At 36.3% G+C, this 20,829-nt stretch overlaps 1 protein-coding gene across 2 annotated transcripts in view; it reads right to left on the minus strand.

The window, feature by feature from the left end:
• Positions 1–20,829, minus strand: part of DIAPH2 (diaphanous related formin 2) — a 1,070,037-nt gene that overhangs the window by 324,857 nt on the left and 724,351 nt on the right. The window lies entirely within an intron of this gene.

Here is a 20,829-nt window from a genome sequence, read left to right on the forward strand (position 1 = left end):
AAAAAAAAAAAAGTGGCTACTAGAAATTACAGTTTAGCACTTCTGGGTGTGATTCAGCTGCAGCTGTGAAGGTAAAAGCACATTAAGACAAAATGCAGGTCCCTTCTTTTATATATAAGCCCGGGAGACTTCATCTAGTTTATTGTTGAACTCCAAGAACATAATTTGACAAATTAGTTTTCCCACTCCCTTAACTTCACAACCGACACAACTGAGTTCTTAATCAGTAAGTAAAAATTTCATTTCCCCATCAATGGGCTTTTCCCCCTTAAAAACAACATTCTAATGTGGGTTTTCAATAAAGAAAATCCCCCTTTTCCTAGAATTAACATTAGAAAAGGCTAGACTTTTCAATAAGCACCAGGTGTGTGCTTATTACTTAGTATATTTAATATTAATGCAATATTTACATGTTGTGGTCTTATAGAATCAAGCTAAGGGGCTTTACATTTTACTTTTTCCACAGACTTCTATGAACTTTGTTGCAAATCCATATACAATGAATTGTGTTTTACCTTAACCTTTCCCGCAAGTCTTCTAAAAAAAATATTCTATACTTCTAGGTAATATATTAGAGGTATTAGGGACTTTAAATGATCTATCCATGAATTTCAGTAAATTTCAAGAAATATTTTTAAAGGGCCAGAGAGATCTATTCAATCACGAAGAGCTACAAATATAGTAAATAGTAAGGGTGTTAATCTACTACAATCAGATTCCAGAGAAGAACTTTTTCCAGATGGATTATGCTATTCCAATAATATGTTTACACATAAATATATATCACTTTTATAGGGAATAATTTATCTGCATGTTTGTCTTGTGTGAGTCTCAGTAGCACTATTAAATATAAAACAATCCTAAGGGGGGCATAAAGAGTTTTACTCTCAGAATTGGGTTTAAAGAAAATGTATTATGATATAGAAAGCAGAAAATCTTTCAATTTAAGAATAACTTAATACAAAGTCAAAACATATTTTTACATTTCACTTCCTTTATTTTTTAAACTTCTGAAGGTATACCTGTAAAATAGTCATTACTCAGTTTAAATTAGTGATAACTGAAAGCTATATGAAAAGATCTGGTGGTTTTAATTTTATTCTTCTCATCTCAACCTCAGGGACCTGGGGAAAACACAGAGAAGTACACTGCATATTTATAAGGCCTCTGGGACCCTAACAGGCTTCCAAATGCCTTGTTTGTTGCAATCTGCTTGTCAAACTATTAAAGAAGTAAAATCCACATTCTATCCCCCATTGTATATGCACACTTTCACTGTTAATTAAATCAAAGTTCTATGATTGCAAGGATGAAAAGTGATGTAATATCTAGTGTACTGCCACCTTTTTTTAGGCAACCCAAAGATAACGGTTCTAGTAGTCAAGCTTTCATTAAAAACAAAAACAAAACCCAAAAAAACAAAAAACTTCACTATCATACTGCATACTCATTTAAACCCTGACCGATTAGTAAAAATATTCACTTAAATTCAGACTTAGCAAATCATCTGTTATTAAAAATATCTTCATTCTAGTCCTTAATTACAGCCACCGTAATGTAACTCTAATCTGGTACAGACCTACTTACCTCTCAGATCTAACAGGCTAAACACTGAAAAGGTCTAAGACTAAGAATGCTTGTGATGACTGCAGATAAACTTCAGCATTTTATACTCAGAAAAGGAGGGAGGGAAAAGAAATCCCTCTCTACACCTACATCTCTACATCTACATCTCCCTCAATATATTTATGATGCAAAAAATGGGTATTTTGGTACTAACTTTAATTGCAACCAAGTCAGCAGAAAGTGACCTAATTCACCTATCTTCTCACGACTGAACTTGGACATGAGTGATTACAACACTGAGAGTGTCATAGCCTGACTGGGAAGAGTGAAGAGACACCTCAGGAAGCATATTCTTCCACTTATTTTTAAAGGTTACATTCTACAATGTTATTATTGACATAAGTATCTACTATCTTTTTAAAATCTGGCATGATAAGGGGGCACTACTCCATCAATGTTAAAAAATTTATAAAAATCAGTCACCTCTAGAGCATTATAGAATTACATGTTTTAGAAGCAGAAGCCTGGATGAACATTTTCAATGCAGTCAAAGGTCAAACAACAATTCAGTTACCACCAATCTCTATTTCTTCTTTTTTTCCACCAATTTACATTGCATCATTGGTGGCATTTAAAAAAGAAAGATAGGTTCTTACATGAAAAATCAGGAAGCATGCAGTAAAATAAGAAAAAAATGCCAGACCAAATCTATTTAGTCCAAGCATTGCCAATAACTGGCTTTACTATCTCATTCAGGATAATTTCCTTGTGCCTTCTTTTCTTACCTTCAAAGAGGATGAAACCAGATAATGAACTTTCAGAAGTTAGAGGAACTTTAGAGTTCATCTTGTAACTCTCGCTTTCCAGATTAAGAAACCAAAGTACAGAGAGGTGAACTACTTTATTTAAGGCATTCAGTAGGCTGTAGAACACAGACATGAAATTGAGATACCTGAATGCATGACTTCCATCCTTCTTCTACACACGTTGCTTTATCCAGCAAACCAGTGTTGTGCATTCCTTCCTAACTCAATGGCTATGATTCTATAGTTGTGACAATATATTATGCCACACTGAAATACTGTGACTTATGCCAGGGTCGAACCAAATAAGGACATACTTTGGAACTATTTTCAAAAACCCCAGATAATTTTAGGCATCCAGACAACAAAATATTGTTCAGCAATGAAAAGAAATGAGCCATCAAGCCTTGAAAGGCATGGAGGAAACGTAAATGCATATTATCTAGTAAAAGAAAACAATCTAAAAAGGCTACAAACTATATGATTCCAACTGTATGACATTACAGAAAAGAAAAAAACTACGGCGACAGTAAAAAGGTCAGTTGCCAGAAGTTCTAGGGGAGGAAAGGAGGGATGAATAGGAGTACAGGTGATGTTTAGGGCAGTGAAACCATTCTGTATGATATTATAATGGTAGATACATGTCTATACATTTGTCAGAATCCACAGACTGTACAACACCACAAATTAACTCTAACATAAACTATGGACTTTACTTAATCATAATATATTTGTTCATCAATTGCAACTGAAATACCACACTAATACAAAAGATAATTATAGGGGAAACTATGAGGTAGAAAGGATATATGGAAACTCTCTGCTATCTGCTCAGTTTCTTTGTAAATCTAAAACCACTGTCAAATATAAAGTCTATTAGTTAAAAAAAAAAAAGCTAGTTTAAAAAACTCTTCTTGGACAGTCAAAAGAAGATGGCGGCAGAGTAGGAGGACCCTAGGCTCATCACATCTCACAAACACAACTAGGTAACTATCAAATCATATCATGCTAAATAACCCAGAAATCAACCTGAAGACTGACAGAGCAAACTCCACAACCAAAGGGAGAGAAGATGCCACATCGAAGAAGTTAGGAAGTGCAGAGACAATGTTTAGGGGAGAAATGGATTATAGGTGTCATGGAGGGGAGGGAGCCATGATTGTGAAGGGAGAGAGAGAAAGGAGCACACAGGCGAATGTACAAGGAGAACATTTCCCAAGGCCACTGGCTTGGAAAATAAGAGGGGCTGAATCTCTTGAGTTCTTGCAACCAGCAGGGCTTAAAGTCTGGAGTTTTAAAGGTCAGCGGGCTTGGCTGGGATAGGGCCCAAAGACCACTGCCCTGCTCCTGGAAAGAAGGCAGGCAAAAATACTGGGGCAGACAGTGTGGAAACAGTGATCTAAAGAACACCTGGGAGCAGATTATTCACTCTTCTCACAGTGTTTTCCTGAGAGTCAGCTTCCACTGAGACAACTCTCCAGAAACAAAGGAGCTGGCTGGCACCATTCCCCTTTCCTGAACCTCAGCATAAACAGAGTCACCTACAAGAAGCAGCACAGTGCTGGCAGTGACTGCCTAATTTCCTTACACCAAGCCCCATCCCCCTGTGCTGTGGTGGGACTGCCCTTCTCAGTCAAGCTTGCCTCAGTCCCAATGAGGCAGGCCTGTCCCCCAGAAGACGAGCACAAACACCTGCCCAAATGTTTCTCCATCACAGAATTCTGCTAGGCCTCAGGTCTCTTTGAATTGGTGTTGGGTCTCATTTCACAAGCAGAACAGAGCACACCCAATTAAAACTTGCCATATTCAGGCCAGGGGCCAAATACTGCCCACAGAAAAAAAGGAGAGCCTCTACAGAATACTGGCCTGAAGGATAAAACAGTCAAAACACAACAGCAGAGCTAAAGCAGCACGCACCAGAGACACTCCCTGAAGCACCAGGCCCTGGGCACTACTTGACCTCTTCTTCATAAGGCCATTACTCTCAGGAGCAGGAGACATACCTGGCTTTTCTAACACACAGCAGAAGGCACAGGGCACAGATTTAGGCAAAATGCCAAGATGGAGGAATTTATACCAAATGAAAGGACAAGATAAGACCACACCCAGAGATCTAAGGGAAACATATAAGTAACATGCCTAATGGAGAATTTAAAAGCAACAATCATAAGGACGCTCATTGGGCTTGAGAAAAGAAGACATCAATGAGACCCATCCCACAGAGATGAAAACGTTTTAAAAGACTCAATCAGGGTTGAAGAACGCAATAAGTGAGATTAGAAACACACCTGGTGCAATGAACAGCAGGCTGGAAGAAGCAGAGTAACAAATTAGTGATATAGAAGACAAAATAATGGAAAATAAGAGTTAAAAAAAGAAAGAATTACGGAACATGAGAACAGACTTAGGGAACTCAGTGACTCCATCAAATGTAATAACACTGGCATCACAGAAGTCCCAGAAGAAGAGAGAGAAAAGGAGGCAGAATATTTATTTGAAGAAATAATAGCTGAAAACTTGCCGAGTCTGGAGAAAGAAACAGATTTCCAGATCCAGAAGGCACAGAAAACTCCCATCAAAATCAATAAAAACAGGCCAACAACAAGACACATTGTAGTGAAATTTGCAAAATACAGTGATAAACAGAAACAAAAATTTTAAAACCAGCAAGACAAGAGAAGTCCTAAACTTATAAAGGAAGACCCATTAGGTTAGCTGGAGATTTCTCAACAGAAACATGGCAAGCCAGAAGAAAGTGGCATGATATATTCCAAGTGCTGAATGGGAAAAATCTACAGCCGACACTCTATCCAGCAAGGCTATCATTCAGAGTAGAAGGAGAGACAAAGAGTTTCCCAGACAAATAAACTAAAGGAGTTCACGACCACTAAACCAGCCCTGCAAGAAATATTAAAGGGGACTCTCTGAGTGCAAAAGAGAGACCAAAAGTGACAAAGACTCAAAAAGGATAAGAGAAAACCTCCAGAAACAATGACAAAACTAGGAAAATGGTAATAAATGTGTATCTATCAGTAATTACTCTGAATGTAAATGGACTAACTGCTCCAATCAAAACACATAGGGTGACAGAATAGATAAAAAACAAAAACAAAAACCAACAAGAGCCATCTCTATGCTGCCTACAAGAGACTCTTTTTAGACCTAAAGACAACCTGCAGATTGAAAGTGAGGGGATGGAGTAACATTCATCATGCAAATGGATGTCAAAAGAAAGCCAGAGTAGAAATATTTCTGTTGGACAAATTAGACTTGAAAAAAAAAAAGACTGTAACAAGAGATGAAGAAAGGCCCTGTATCAAAATAAAGGGGACAGTTCAACAAGAAGATCTAACAATTATAAATATTTATGCCCCAACCTAGGAGCACCCAAATATATAAAACAATTAATAACAAATATAAAGGAACTCATTGATAATAGTACAATAATAGTAGGGGACTTTAACATCCCACTTACATCAATGGACAGATCATCTAAAGAGAAAAATCACTGGGAAACAATGGCTTTGAATGAGACACTGGACCAGATGGATTTAACAGATACATTCAGAACATTCCATCCTAAAGGAAACAATATCCATTGGGAAAAGGATAGTCTCTCCAACAAATAGTGTTGGGAAAACTGGATAGCAACATACAAAATAATGAAACTAAACCACTTTCTTACACCATACACAAAAATAAATTCAAAATGGATGAAAGGCCTAATTTTTAGACAGGAAACCATTAAAATCCTAGAGGAGAACGGGGCGGTAACCTCTTTGACATTAGCTGTAGCAACTTCTTTCCAGATATGTCTCCTGAGGCAAGGGAAACAAAAGCAAAAGTAAAATTTAAAAATGTGCAGTGAACCTGAATAGACATCTTACCAAAGAACACACACAGATGGCCAACTGAAACTTGAAAAGATTCTCAACACCCCTCATCATCAGGGAAACTGAAATTAAAACCACAATGCAATATCACCTTATATCTCACAGAACGGTTAGTATGAAAACAAAACAAAACAAAATACAAAACAAAACAAAACAAATAACAGGTGCTGGCAAGGACGTGGAGAAAAGGGAGTCCTTATGCACTGTTGGTGGCAATGTAATTACTGCAACCACTGTAGAAAACATTATGGAGGTTCGTTAATAATTAAAAATAGAAATATCATATAATCCAGTAATTCCAATACTGGGTACTTACCCCCCACCCACGATAACACTAATTTGAAAATAAATACATGCACCCCTATGTTTATTGCAGCGTTATTTAAAATAGCCAAGATATGGAAGCAACCAAATACTCATTAACAGATGAATTGATAAAGAACATGTGGTATGTTTATACACATATATAATGGAATATTACTCAGCCATAAAAAAGGAACAAGATCTTGCCATTTGTAACAACACAGATGGACATAGAATGTATTATGTTAAGTGAAATAAGAAAGACAAATACCATATGATTTCACTTACATGTGGAATCTTAAAAACAAATGAACAAGCAAACAAAAACCAAACAGACTCTTAAATACAAAGAACAAACTGGTGATTGCAACAGGGGAGATTAGGCAAAATAGATAAAGGGGATTAAGAAGTGCAAACTTCCAGTTATAAAATAAAAAAGTCACAAAGATGAAAAGTGCAGCATAGGGAATATAGTCCATACTACACTTATCATGGTGAGCAAGGAGTAATATACAGAATTGTCAAAACCTGAAACTAATGTAACATTGTATGTCAATTATACTGCAATAACAAAAAGAGAGGGGGGAGAAATTTAATATAATTCCTAAAAAAACCCCTCTCCTTTTCAAGGAGCTAGAATGAGTAATGCTAACAACAGAGAAACATGGCCTTAAATCCATGTATTTGCAATGAAATTGTTCAACCAGCTATAGTCATTCTGCAAATATTTCCTAATTAGGGCAACAGCATGGATTAGATTAAAGCCCTCTGACAAGAAGTATTCAAGCCAAGGAGTAGTGCAGGATTGGGAAGGGCAGGGATAGCTCCAAAATTCAGTGGGAAGGTTGATGGAAGAGGACATAAGTGGAGTTATCAGGTCTTCTTAACTCAGCTGGGGTCTTAGAAGCTTGAGCTTCCTTATACTGGTTAAAGTCACTCTATCCATTCGAGTCTTTCCCAATATTCCCTTCCAAAGGCGACTTTTCCCTCCACTATGCTATAGGCTATTTGGGGCTTGGATTTTATAGAATTTTTATAGGATTTCATACAGATATAGAAATAGAAATAGAAATATCTATGTATATAGGTGCTTAATAGGATCTTCTTTGTTGAATGGATTTTCTTTACTATGTTGAACAATCTAAAAATTTTGGGTTGGTTGATAAACAAATTTCTCAATGAAGACACTACGTCTGAGTTTCACTGCATAATTTATTCATTTCTCCTAATGACTTTGTTTTACTTTTCAAGGTTTTTTTTTTGATGATACTTATTTCATGCAAGATTCAAGGAAATTTCCAAATTGAAAGAGGAAATAATATTTAGATCACCTGTGCAATGGTGGAAGCAGAGTCAGCATTCAAAACTAGAAATAATTATAAAAATTATCTAAATCAACTTGTTCATTTTCAGGCAAGAAAAATGATAACCAAAGGTGAACCGATTTTCAAGCAAATGCATACTAGGTTTACTCACAGGAGAAGGATTTGAATCCACATCTCCTAAATTACACTGTAACATCCTATGTGCCTTTTTAGTTGTAGCATTTTTTCCCTAGAATACTTTTAATCACATAATAATAAGACAACTAACACTGACTAGCAGAAATGGTTCTATATGATCACAGACTATACCATTTAGACATTTCTTACAGCTTCACTTTAATTGGTTTTTCTAACTTCAATTAGCTTAACCATCCTGGCTCTGCTTGGTGAAGGAACCTCATTGGGGATAATCCATCTCGAAAAAAAAAAAAAAAAAAAAAAAAAAAAAAAAAAGACGAGGTTGGAACTTCGTGGCTAATCAACAGGTGCCTGACTTAGTCATGGAAGGAACTTGCTGCAGTGGATTAGCAAGGTAAGGCCTGATTTTGCCTCTAACTTTCCTACCACATATAGTATGAGGAGTAAAGACAAACAAAGAAAAACGAAACAAAGAAAAACAATATATATTATATATAATATTTAAATATTTAATATATAATATTTAAAAATTTGGACTGGAAAGATGGAAGAAAAATATTGCCCTTTATACACTGACATGGTTCTACTGATCCACTACTAACAAGATACAGGACTTTTAGTTATGCTTCTTGTTGCCAAAATGTGTTCTAATTTTATCCAGTCTTCCCAGTTCTCAATATCTGTTTAATTCATGTAGCTTAAATGCAAAGATAACTGAAATTGTTTCCAGGCTCTTTCTACCATGAACACACATACACACGAACACACTGATAACTACTCTTATCTGCTGTGAAAATTTCAAGGTTTCCTTTGGTTTAAGTCATTAGAAGGAAACTAACAATGACCACTTCCACGCCTGCTGGTTATGATGTCAAAGCCAAGAGTATATATGTGGAATTATCGGCATAGTGGATAAAGCTTCTTAAGTCCCCAGTATTCATTAAGATAACCAATATCAAATTACATGGAAAACAGCGTATTGACTCAGTAGAAATCCAAAAAAACAAAACAAAAAAAACTATTATCCCAGCCTCACAGTGGCCTGATAGGCAAACAGACTTCTGGGGCTATTTTTTAAAAAGTATTTTATTTATTCATTTAAGAGAGAGACAAAGTGAGTGGGAGGAAGAGGGGGAGAGGGAATCTGAAGCCGACTCTGCACTGAGTGCAGAGCCCGATACAGGGCTTGATCCACCAGGACATTATGACCTGAACCAAAACCAAGAGTTGGATGCTTAACCAAGTGAACCACCCAGACATGGGGCATTTTTAAATGTAAAAATTCCCTCTTAAACATGAGATCTTGGAAATTTTTATAAGGTGTCTGGTCTATAAAATGTGACAAGCTGAAGAAAACAATGTACTTAAAGTATCTAAATACAGTGATCGGCTTGTAGATTGCATTTAGTAAATGTTAGCTTCCTTACAAGCCCTGCCATTCAGATGATGTAATTATTTTGTTTCTAAGATGCACAAAGCTAAATTGCTTATATGTAGAAATATATTCAGAGCCTCTTCACAAACAAAAGCTATTGCTTCTTATAGTCATTATAGTGTTGACAATTATATTTATTTATTTTTACTTATTTTTGTACCCCAAGAATGCAGTGAATATTGCCTTTTATTTGCTGGAGTAGGGGAGTACATGTGGCTAATGGAATTCCTGTTACATTCCTGTATCTTCTAAATTCTCTGGTCTATTTGAATTACTTTACTGTCTTCATTGGTATTTTCTGCATATATTAATTTATTACCCATGAACTTAATTATTGTTTATTGGTGTTCCTTACAGATCATTAGTGAAAATGTTAATTAATTGTAACTATCACTAGCCTAGTACTATCAAAATCTCTAACAAAATAAAAGAACTTCTACCATCCCATTATATTTTAGGTCTCATTCTAGAGAAGTCCTGTCTAATAAAATATTGACTTATTTTTTCAAAGATTTTTCAAAAAATTATGCTACATTAAATTTCTCTATCATAGTTAATTACCAGTAAGGCAACACACATAAATGCGTGTTAAGGTTATGCCAAGTAAGACAGAAGTAAGTAAGTAAGCAGAAAGGATAATAATTTGTTCACAAGTAGGCACTTGACGTTTCCAACATGAGCATGCATCATTTCATTATTTATAGTACCCTGTCACTCATGCAAGCTTTCACAGACTACAAATTGGGAACTATATATATATATAAAATATATTTCCATACATAGCCCATCCTCCTCAAAACACACAGCAAACATTAATGTATTGGGGTTAAAATCCAACCTGAACTTGACTGTTTCACTGTGTGAGACTTTATACAAATTGAACGGTCAGAGTACAAATTCAATGTTTTTCCTGAATTCTCCCCACTATCATAACAATATTAGTCACAATAATGGGCACCAAAAGAGAACTCCATGATGATAACCTAGAAAATGCCTCCACTGGGCTCACATGGTGTCAGAGAGCTTCTCAGATGATAACAGTAAATCTTTTTAAACAGAGTTGAGAATCGATCAATACTATTAAAGTCCTATGCTTCTGGCTGCTGAATCACCTTGTTGTCTTTCAAACATTATATTCAGACATTTCTACTGGGTAAATTTGCTTCTCCAGTGCTATTATTTAGCTTGGCAAATGGAATATTCAAAGAAATTCAAACATCAAAGTAAAGCTGTTTTCCCCATTGTTACAACCACATGTGAAGAGCATAAAAGTAATTATCTGAAGCACAGCATTAATGAATACTACATTTCTCTGACTCATTCATAAATATTTATTGTTCATTTACTCTATACAAGGCCTGATGCTAGTTGTTGTGGGGAAAAAAATTGAATTAGCTCTCAGGCTTGTAATCTGTGGGCTAATTAACATAAGTGTACAGATATACAAAGCAAGCCACCACTTATTTAAATCCTTACTTCAATAAGCACAGACAATAGTTCTATTCATCGGTTTATATCTTAAATGATAATTGTTAACATCTTGGGTAGGAACTGAATAGCTCAGTATAGAGTACATATCTTGCTATTCATTCTCTCTCCAATCGGTAGCACCTGGTGCAACATTTTGCACACAGAATTACATAAACAGATGCTCAATGAAATCATGAAATTTGTTAATTACTCTGACATACCACCTTCTCTTTATATCTCGGTGCTCAACAAATAGAAAGACAATGCAGAATTCAAGCAGGAGGATAGAGACTTTTCAGATACTTTTAACAGTCATCATGTGGAAGGAATTAGTCCATGTTGTATCAGAAACTAGACAGGATCAGTGGGTGGAAGTTATAGGAAAAGCAGATTTTGGCTCAAATTCAGAACTCTCTGGTAATTACAGCTGTCTAAAAATGTAGCTGTCTGCTTCAGACAAGAGCTACTTAGGTCCTTGTTGTTTCTATAGGTACTCAGACATCCAAATGACCACTTCTCAGAATGTTATACAAGGGATTCTAGCACTGGATTCAAGAAAAGGCATCAACTTCTGTGTCAATGGGTGTTGGAAAGACAGTATAGCCGCCTGGTTAAGGGTGCCACCTCCAGAGTCCAACTACTCCCACTCAAAATCAGCTTTGCCACTTAGTAGCTTTGCAACCTTGGCCGACTTAGCTCCTCTATACCAATTTTCTCATCACGTAAAATGAAGTTAATAGCATCTACCTTACTGTGGTTGTTAACAGGATTAAATAAGTTACTCTCATAAAACATTTAGAACATGTCTGGCATATAGCAAATACTATGCAAATGTCTAAGTAAGTGGCATTCATAATTAGACTGTGTCTTAGTATCTATAAAGAGGTTTGATGTATTTTCCCATGTTTTCTTGTTTTATCCTAATTTTTCACCTATTCCTCAATCCTCTAGTCAGAACTCATTGACACTTCCTGCCAGTTATGACACTTTTACATATCTCACTTGTCTCACTGATTCCACCATGAATTTTATCACATTCATTGTAGTTTGTTTTTTCTCCTTAATATAGGGACCTTGTCTTAGCATTTCTCTCTTCCATTTGTCTGAACAGAGCCTGAGTACATGGAAGGTGCTTGGTAATTTCAATTCAACTGACAGTTACTCTACCTGGTGTTAACAATGGGAAAAACACAGGACTTACACACTTTATCTGCAATTGATGCTTGCTGCATTGATTACTATAACCCTTTAAGGCTTGGGGAGATAAGCATGAACCACTAGTTCTTGTTTGTTTGTTTGTTTGAAGTAGGCTCCATGCCCACTGTGGAGTCCGATGTGGGGCTTGAACTCACAACTGTGAGATCAACAGTTGGATACCTAACCAACTGAGCCACTGTGGCACCCCCAAAATTCTTTATTTTTGGTTCAGTAGGCTCCATGCCCAGCATGGATCTCAACATGGAGCTTAAACTTACAACCCTGGGACCAAGACCTAAGCTGAGACCAAGAGTGGGACGCTTAACCGACCGGACCACCCAGGCACCTCCGCATTAACCACTACTCCTCATCAGAGCAAGAAATGGCAGTGACTTTCCCAAGATCACACAATTGAGAGATCTAGGCACATAACTCTAATCTAAGTTTCATATTCTTTCCCAATAGACTATACCACTTCAAAAGAAGTGATATTAGACCCTAGGCACGATGTTTTGTTAATATAGTTATTTTTAGGTGGTCAGAGAAATGCTACAAAAACCAACATAACACTATAGCACAGTAAATGAGAAATAATGTATTATGGCATAAATGTTTCTCAGGATAGAACTTGGAAAAACTCTCTGTTGATCTGAACTTGAAAGATTTAAAAATAAGCCAGTACACATTGTTCTGGAAGTAGATAGAGTGTAAATAATAAATAAATGAAATGAAATTCTTTGTAAATGAAATGAAATTACTCAAGCATGTGTAATAGCACAATTCAAGGATCAGTAATTTGTTTTATTTTACAAACTAATAACAAGGGGAGGAATAGAAGAGTAGGCCACTCAAAATAACCTAGGGAGTTGCCAAGAGCAACACTGCACAAACACAAATTGGCTAGAGAACAGAAGTTACATATTTTCTGTTGGAACTTTTGCATTATGGTAAATTGCCTGGCCCAATTGTGTTTAACTTTTTCAGACCAAAATGGTTCATTTGGTAAATGGCTCTAAATTACATGCAAGTTCTTTTCACTGAATGGTCTGAAAGCTGCAAGATAACAGACTTCAAAGACCTCACTTACGCATTAGAGGGAAGAGACCATTTTGTACCAGACCCTCCCAGGTGAGTAAACTATTTTGGGGGTTAAAATTGGGCAGTTTGGTTCTGCATTAAAGTCTTTTAAGTTACATGGGTATAATTTTGCACAGTGGGGTGGCAAAGAAATCAATGAATGGGGTCTGGGTACCCTAAAACAGTTATTTATGTAAGTCCTTAATTTATACCCCTGGGAATATCTTATTCACTAAGCAGAAACTGACATGCCGTGACATTACTTTTCCATTCCACTTAGCGAAAGCAGGTCCTAAGTGCATTCAATCACTGCTCCTGCGAAGAAGTAGTTTCAGAAAGACTATCTCATGGCCAAATTTAGTTCTTGTCGGAGAAGTTAAGAAGTTAATGGGACTTAATACTTGTTAGCAGTGCAACTGGGAGCTTGGCAGGTTCTATTTCTAGGGATTGTCATTTTTCATCTTAATGAGGGCACAAATACCAAACCAAACCAAACAAACCTTGGGACACTGGAAAGGTCAGTGGTCAGAGACTAGTTCTTAAAAGTTTTTTGCTATAACCTAAGGTAGGTTAATTTTTTAAAAGAAAAAAAAAACACATTTTAATGGATTGAAATATTATGCAAAAAGAATATGTAACAGATGGTAAAGCCGAGCAATACTTACTGCAATATCTCACTCTAACCCAGCTGACGCACCCCATTACATTTCATACAAGGCATTCTTTTTATTAATAACTTAGAAACTCTTTGCAGATCTTAACGTGTATGGAGTCAGATGTAACAATTGATAATTGGAGAGTTAATTTATCTTACAAATCAACTCTATGCACAGTCCAAGTGGCAGCATCCTGTCTAAGAAAATCGTTTCTTCTATTTGCACACATTTCCAGTGCAACACAGTTCCCGGTTTGATAATAGATATTAGAAAGCTTATTCTTGTATATTAGCTATATGTTGCAACTTCAAAATAAGCAGTTTGTTCTATTCCATGGAAATCTTAACCACAGTAAAAGATGTTTCAAAAAAAAGTTGTGCTGGTGATGGGTAGTAAGGAGGGCACACATTGCATGGTGCACTGGGTGTTATACGCAACTAATGAATCATCGAACTTTACATCAAAAACCAGGGATGTACTGTACGGTGACTAACATAATATAATAAAAAATATTATTATAATAAAAAAATAGGTTGTGCTACTCTTCAAAAAATCAACAAAAATCACGTTTCATGAACACTGTTTTGGCTCAAAGAGTTAGCTTGTCATTTTTGACAAATACAGCAAAGAGAAGCTATCTCTCTTCATAGGTAAAGTCAGAACAGATCATGCAATTAAAAACATGTGTTGATAAAAAAAAAAATTCCCAACAAGAGTAAAAGAATAAAAACTATATTTATAATTATATTCTTTTTCTTTCACACTTTACTAAAACAAGACAAAGTGAGATGTGAGGTGCTTTACATATAAAAGGTTGATGTGCTATGTTCATTTCTAAATTTTTCTGTTTTTCTCCCACTCCACTTTACAAATTAGATTATAGCAGAGAATTACATCAATGGAGAAATTACAAGACATCCAACCACCAAAGAGTCATCTGTTTGGAGGTAGACAGCATAGCTGCTTTATATTAGACATTGTGCCAGATGTCCTGGTGGTGTTCCAATAAGGATGATGAGTCATCGCTCTAATTCTCAGGCACAGCACATAAAGATAACTGTTCAAACTGAGAGTGAATGAAACATACACTTTAAAGTCCATCATCAAAATAAATGCTGGCAAAAGATCCTTATGAGACAAAATAATTTGTATAAAACAAAAACAGGAAATAGGCAATATTGGTTCTTCCAAAGTTGTGGGCAAAATTCTTATTTTTTAAATCAAAAGAATATATTATTTATACTACGAACTCTTTTGGGGCAGGTACTATGACTCATTCTCCACAAGATCCCTAGTACCTAGCTTAACTTAAATTTCCTACCTGTTTTTCAGTTTTCATCTTCTATTAATTTTCCCTTTGTTAACCACACACTAGCCATAGTGGTATTTTTCTGTTCCTTGAACATACTAAGCTTATTTCCATTTTCAAAATTTTGAACAAGCTATTCTCCCTACCCAAAATGCTTTTACCCAGACTTCTACATGGCTGGAGCCTTTGTATATTTTAGGCCTTGGTTCAAATGTCACCTTGACAAATAGATCTTCTCTGCCCTCCCAGTCTAAAGGAGTACCCAGTCACTACCACATAACTGTTTTATTTCCTTCAGTAGCACTTAGCACAACTGAATCTCCAATCCTCCCTCCAGCTCCACCCCAACTAAAATTTAAGCTCCATGAAAACATGGACACTGTCTCATTAATCTCTTTACCTGAAGGCCCCAGAATAGTGCTTATTGCATAGGAAGTATTTGACTTTCTAAAGTGATATTCCTGTTGTCGGTGTCTCCCTTTTTTAGTCATTCTGCAGGTCACTGGCAGATGGGTCTTATTAAAGTACCACTCTTCTCCAGGCATGCAATGCCCCAGGTTTCTACCAAGGCAGCAGAACATGTTTTGAATGAATCTCTCATCTCCACTACTGTCAACTGCCTCCAGCTTTGATGTTCTCACTCTGTACTGATCTGGATCAATGAGGAACTAGAACGAAAATAATGGTAGAATAACACTTGAAGAAATTAAGAGCAATAACTTGGGTAGTATACATTGATTCCAGAGAGTAAAGCCATTTCTAGAGACAGAAGATTGACTATCCCTGAATTCCTGGAGGGTGGGAGGTGAGGAGGACCAACAGTAAAGTAGTCCTTGCAGCCATGGGACTCCTCTGAAATGTGTACAAGGACTGATTAAACACCTGACCAGGTTGTTCTGATGGCTTCAAAGGCATGTGCAAATGTGTAGACAGGGAATGAACAGCCCCTTTTGTTTCAATAAAGTGCCTTTAAAATGTGTGATGTGTTCTGTGTGTTTGCCTGTATATGTGTGTTTCTGTGAGACACAGACGCACATAGAGCAACTGAAAGTTAAGAAAGACACAGTCATATGTACATGTATACACACACAGGGGCAATCATCTGTGTCTCATGAACACCAATGTGACACTGTTAAAGCAAATAATGAAAGTTTTCAGACTTAAGATAGGATGGAGAAATATAATACTGTAGTACCAGGACAAATATTTCTAAAGCACTTCATAGGAATTGATAACCCAAGATCATTAAAATATAGTTAAATTACAGATGAAACATTCTGTTTATGGAGGCAGATGAGGTCTAGTTACTGTGCCTAATAAAATGCCTAGCATACAGCTGGTGCTCAATATAATAATGGACCTCAGAACAATATTTCCCTCCCCCTAACCCCCAAAATAAAAGGGTATGATTCCAGCATTCAAATGGTTAATGCTCAAACATGGAAATCTTGGCTATCTATAAAGGAATGTATGCTACTGGAATTCCAGATAATTGAGATTTCACTGAATACTTGTTCAAAGCATTTCACAGCCTTTAATGCAAAGGATTCTAAAAACATGAAATGAATGGCTCATGGCACTTATTTGTGATCTAGCTGAAAACTTAATGGGGACATTTTGATTGATCTAGAAATATAGAGTCAGCTGCAACAGAAGAAAAAAAATCTAACATAATTCTCTGTGTGCACTATCTGAATAGCAAAATAAAAGAAGAAATGTATGATATGAGTCTACATCTTGTCAATAAAATACTTAGAGTGTTCTGAAGTCACTAGTTCCTCTCTGCTGTGCTCAATGCCTTATACATAATGCCTGTCGAGAATTTAGCTAAACTACTTCATGATATCGCTGCCTCAGCATCCATTTTGTATGGCAAAGTGGCTGCAGGGGCCTTGAACTGACATTAGTCCCTCCTAAAGAGCACAACTTAGATAGAAGCCCACAGAGTCGCAAGTAAATTTAAGTTCCTGGTAAGATTTCCCCAGCAGCCTGTCTGAGCAAGTGTCCTCTACCTTCCAGGGCCTTTCCCTTGTGCGTCCCTTAGATAAGACCCATGTGGAGCTGACCAAAATGCAGGTTTAAATTGACCAATCTGGCCTTAGCCCAGGAACCCCAAAGCACTCCACCCATTTACTCTAATAAAGGCATGTGCCCCAAGTCCTGTAGCTTTCTTTGCTTTTTACCCTACCTTGACCTCCCCCATGTGACCCCTTGAGGCCTGCTTGTCCTTCCTCTAGGACTTGTGGGTAATAAACTTTTCTTGTGGTCCTTTGTTGAACTGGCTCTACTTAATAAATGTTAATTTAACAAAGCCACAATAATACCTCTTAATCAACACATAGAATAAATGAGTCTAGTCAAAGGGATCCTTCTTCATTTTTGTCACTTGGCTGCCAGGACAGTACAATTTTCTGGTTTCCTCCTATTACTCGAGCTGTACCTTTGGTATCCCACCTCTTTTGTTAAACTTCTTCTCATTCTCCTAACTTCTAAATGTTGGAGTAACCTAGACCTTAGTCCTTGGACCTCTCTTCTGTTTACACCCTCTGGGTAATCTTACCTAATCTAAAGGCTTTAAATAGCATCTACATGCTGATGGCTCCTAAATTTTTATCTCTAGTTTGGATCTTTCCCTAGAGTTCAGTCAAATATTCTAGGCTCTACATCTCTCCACTTGGATGCCTAACAGCATCTCAAACTTAACAGATCTGAAACCGAAGTCTTGATTCACCACTGCCACAATCTCTCTTCCTCTTCCTTCAGTCTTCCTCATCTATGTAACTGCCATTCTCCTCTTTTCAGTCGTCAAATGGCTTTCCATCATACAACAAAGTCTTCCATGATTTCACCTTCACTACTCTTTCTCCTTCCTATTTTCTTCCTCTCTCACTTTAAACTAGCCACACTGGTCTTGTTGCAATTCTTTGCATACTCCCATGCTCACGTTCACGCCTCAGAGCCTTTGCACTAGTGGTACCTTCTGTGGAGAAAGCTTTCCCTTCAATTATTCAAACAAATCATTCTCTCATTGATTCAAATCTTTGTTTAAATGTCATTCCCTCAGAAGGGTTCCTCCCTGACCAATTTATCTTTAAAAAAAAAAAAAAAGCTTCACTATCATTTTTAATCATTTTGCCCATCGTTATTTTTCTTATCACTTATCGTGTTCTGGTATTATACTACAAATTTGTTATTTGATTGTCTACTGCACTGGAATATATGCCCAAAGATAGATAGATACATAGATAGATAGATAGATAGATAGATAGATAGATTTTATCACTGACTCCTCAGTGAAAAACAAAAACAAGGCCTGGCACATAGTAGGTCTTTTTATAAATATTTGCTGAATGAATAAATTTGTCACCAGTAAGAATAACATTATGGTACTATATTATCAATACTAGTGCAATGAATAGCAGGGGGAAAATTAATTCAACATTTATACATGCATTTGATGTTTGAGTGGAACAAGGAAAGGTACACTACACTGGATTTGGAATATAAGAACTTTTTAGAGCTGAAAGGGATATTCAAGATCACCTAATATAATTCCTTCGTACTTAAATGTATTTATTTGCATAACTTGGAAGTATTGCATTTTCCTGAATTTCTAGGTTTAGACTAACTTATTGAAAGCTGATACTTTTATTTCCTCTAAAGGCAGTAAGTATTAAAACACTTGATTCTCAATAACATTAAGATTTAAATGTAAAGCAATGACTTACAGGAGAGGAAAATAGAGTTTTGGATCAATATTAGTATTATTAACCTAACCATATCTTGGCATTTATGTTATAAAAACATAAATAACAATATAATAGGATCAGAAAAACAAATAGTGAGGGAATATGTCCCATATGTAGCATGACTGAGTTAGTAAAATTACAGAAATCTTTCTTTAATATATCAGTAATGTTAACCTCAGCACACACACACACGCACACACTGCAAATCAAAAGAACTACCAGGTTTTTATAAACCTGCAATTCAAAGATATGACCTTGCTATCCAAAACTAGATCTTTTGGTATTAAAAAAAAATCATTTTAACACCTAAACTTCTTGTAGGCAGCAGGGTTTCTTCTCTAAGACTAACCCATTGAGCAGCTGTACTTCATTTTTATTTGAAAAGACTAACCTAGTGTTTTTATAGCTCTTGATTAAGCTGTAAAAATAAAAAGTAAATGTTGAAAAAGGAAACCACTGTAGTTAAGCTCTATGTAAATGAGCAATGGGCAAATTTCTGGTGATGTGAAAGTTTGGTTGGATAGCTAAATCTATTCGAACCTCTTCAGCTGAAAAATTCAAGTTCCCACAAGGTTCATAGAGCTTTAGGTTTTCAACTGAATCTGAGATAGCTTTTCAAAAATACTGACATTCAATCCCTAGCCAATAGTAAAAGCAACTTAGGGGGGAAAATTTAACAGAATTTTTGAAACATAAAATGTCCTCAGTATTTGGTTCAATTTCAGAGTTTTCTAACTCTCCAACTTTATTTTTTTAAAGATTTATTTATTTTATTTTAGAGGTGGGGAGGGGCAGAGGGGAAGAGAGAGAGAGAGAGAATTTCAAGCAGACTTCCCACTGAGCATGGAGCCCTATGTGGGGCTCTATCTCATGACCCTGAAATTGTAGCTAATTAAATCATCAAATTAGCAAACTGTCAAACATTCTTAACGCCTGCAGATGAACAGACAGAACGATTCATCTTCACCCCTTCCCTGAAATCTTATCCATCCTTCAAATCTCAGCTCAAGCGTTACCTTCTCAAGAGAGCCTTCCTTAACTAGGTTATGGCTTGGCATGGTGATACAATTCTTTTCTATGTCACCTGCCATGGTTGCTTGTGGAGTTAATACCTATCTCTTTCACCAGAGTAAAAACTCCCCAAGGGTAAGCATTATGTCATTTCTATTTTGCTTGCCACTGTATTTCAAGTACCTAGCACAATGCTTGGCATATAGTGAGAACCACTAAAAAAAATATTTGTGGAATGAATGAACCCTCAAAAACATCAACTAGGTGCAAAACTTAATATGATAGCTTTTGCTGTGTAATACTTCAGAGGAGACACAATTAAGATAAAACAGCTTTTTAAACTATAAAATACTATAGAAGTATAAGTTATTATTGTATTACAAATCCAAACTATAGGACAGTTAAATGCATAATTGAAGGTAAAAAAAAAATATATCTACCTTCCCCATCAGACACATGCATGCATGCACACACGCACCTTTTTCATACTGGAAACAATTCTGATTTATTTCCTTAGTTGAATCAGTAGTTGGCAGGTGGCAAGTATCACCCCATTTGGGCAAATACCGCATAGTGGTTGGAAACAGAAAAAGAACAACGAGAGTTATTTGCCTTTCAGCTCTTTATAACCCACCATATACTGTTCAAACTCCTTAGATTCTAAAGAGTATTCTTGAACTTTTGGAATCTGAGTTTTTACTCCCTTTAGTAGTAATAACTCTCAATTCTCACAGCCAAACAGGCCTAGTTGATGTTCTTTCAACACATTTTTAAATCTTTAATGACTGAGTCTTCGCTTACGTCTGATCTGTAACTTCCATAAAATCTTCCCCCAAGTTTTCAGTCAGAAGTGATCTTCCACTGCTCTAAATTACTAAGATGATTTTGTGAACACTC

This window comes from Ursus maritimus (assembly GCF_017311325.1).
Source record: "Ursus maritimus isolate PB19 chromosome X unlocalized genomic scaffold, ASM1731132v1 scaffold_X1, whole genome shotgun sequence".
NCBI classification, from domain to species: domain Eukaryota; kingdom Metazoa; phylum Chordata; class Mammalia; order Carnivora; family Ursidae; genus Ursus; species Ursus maritimus.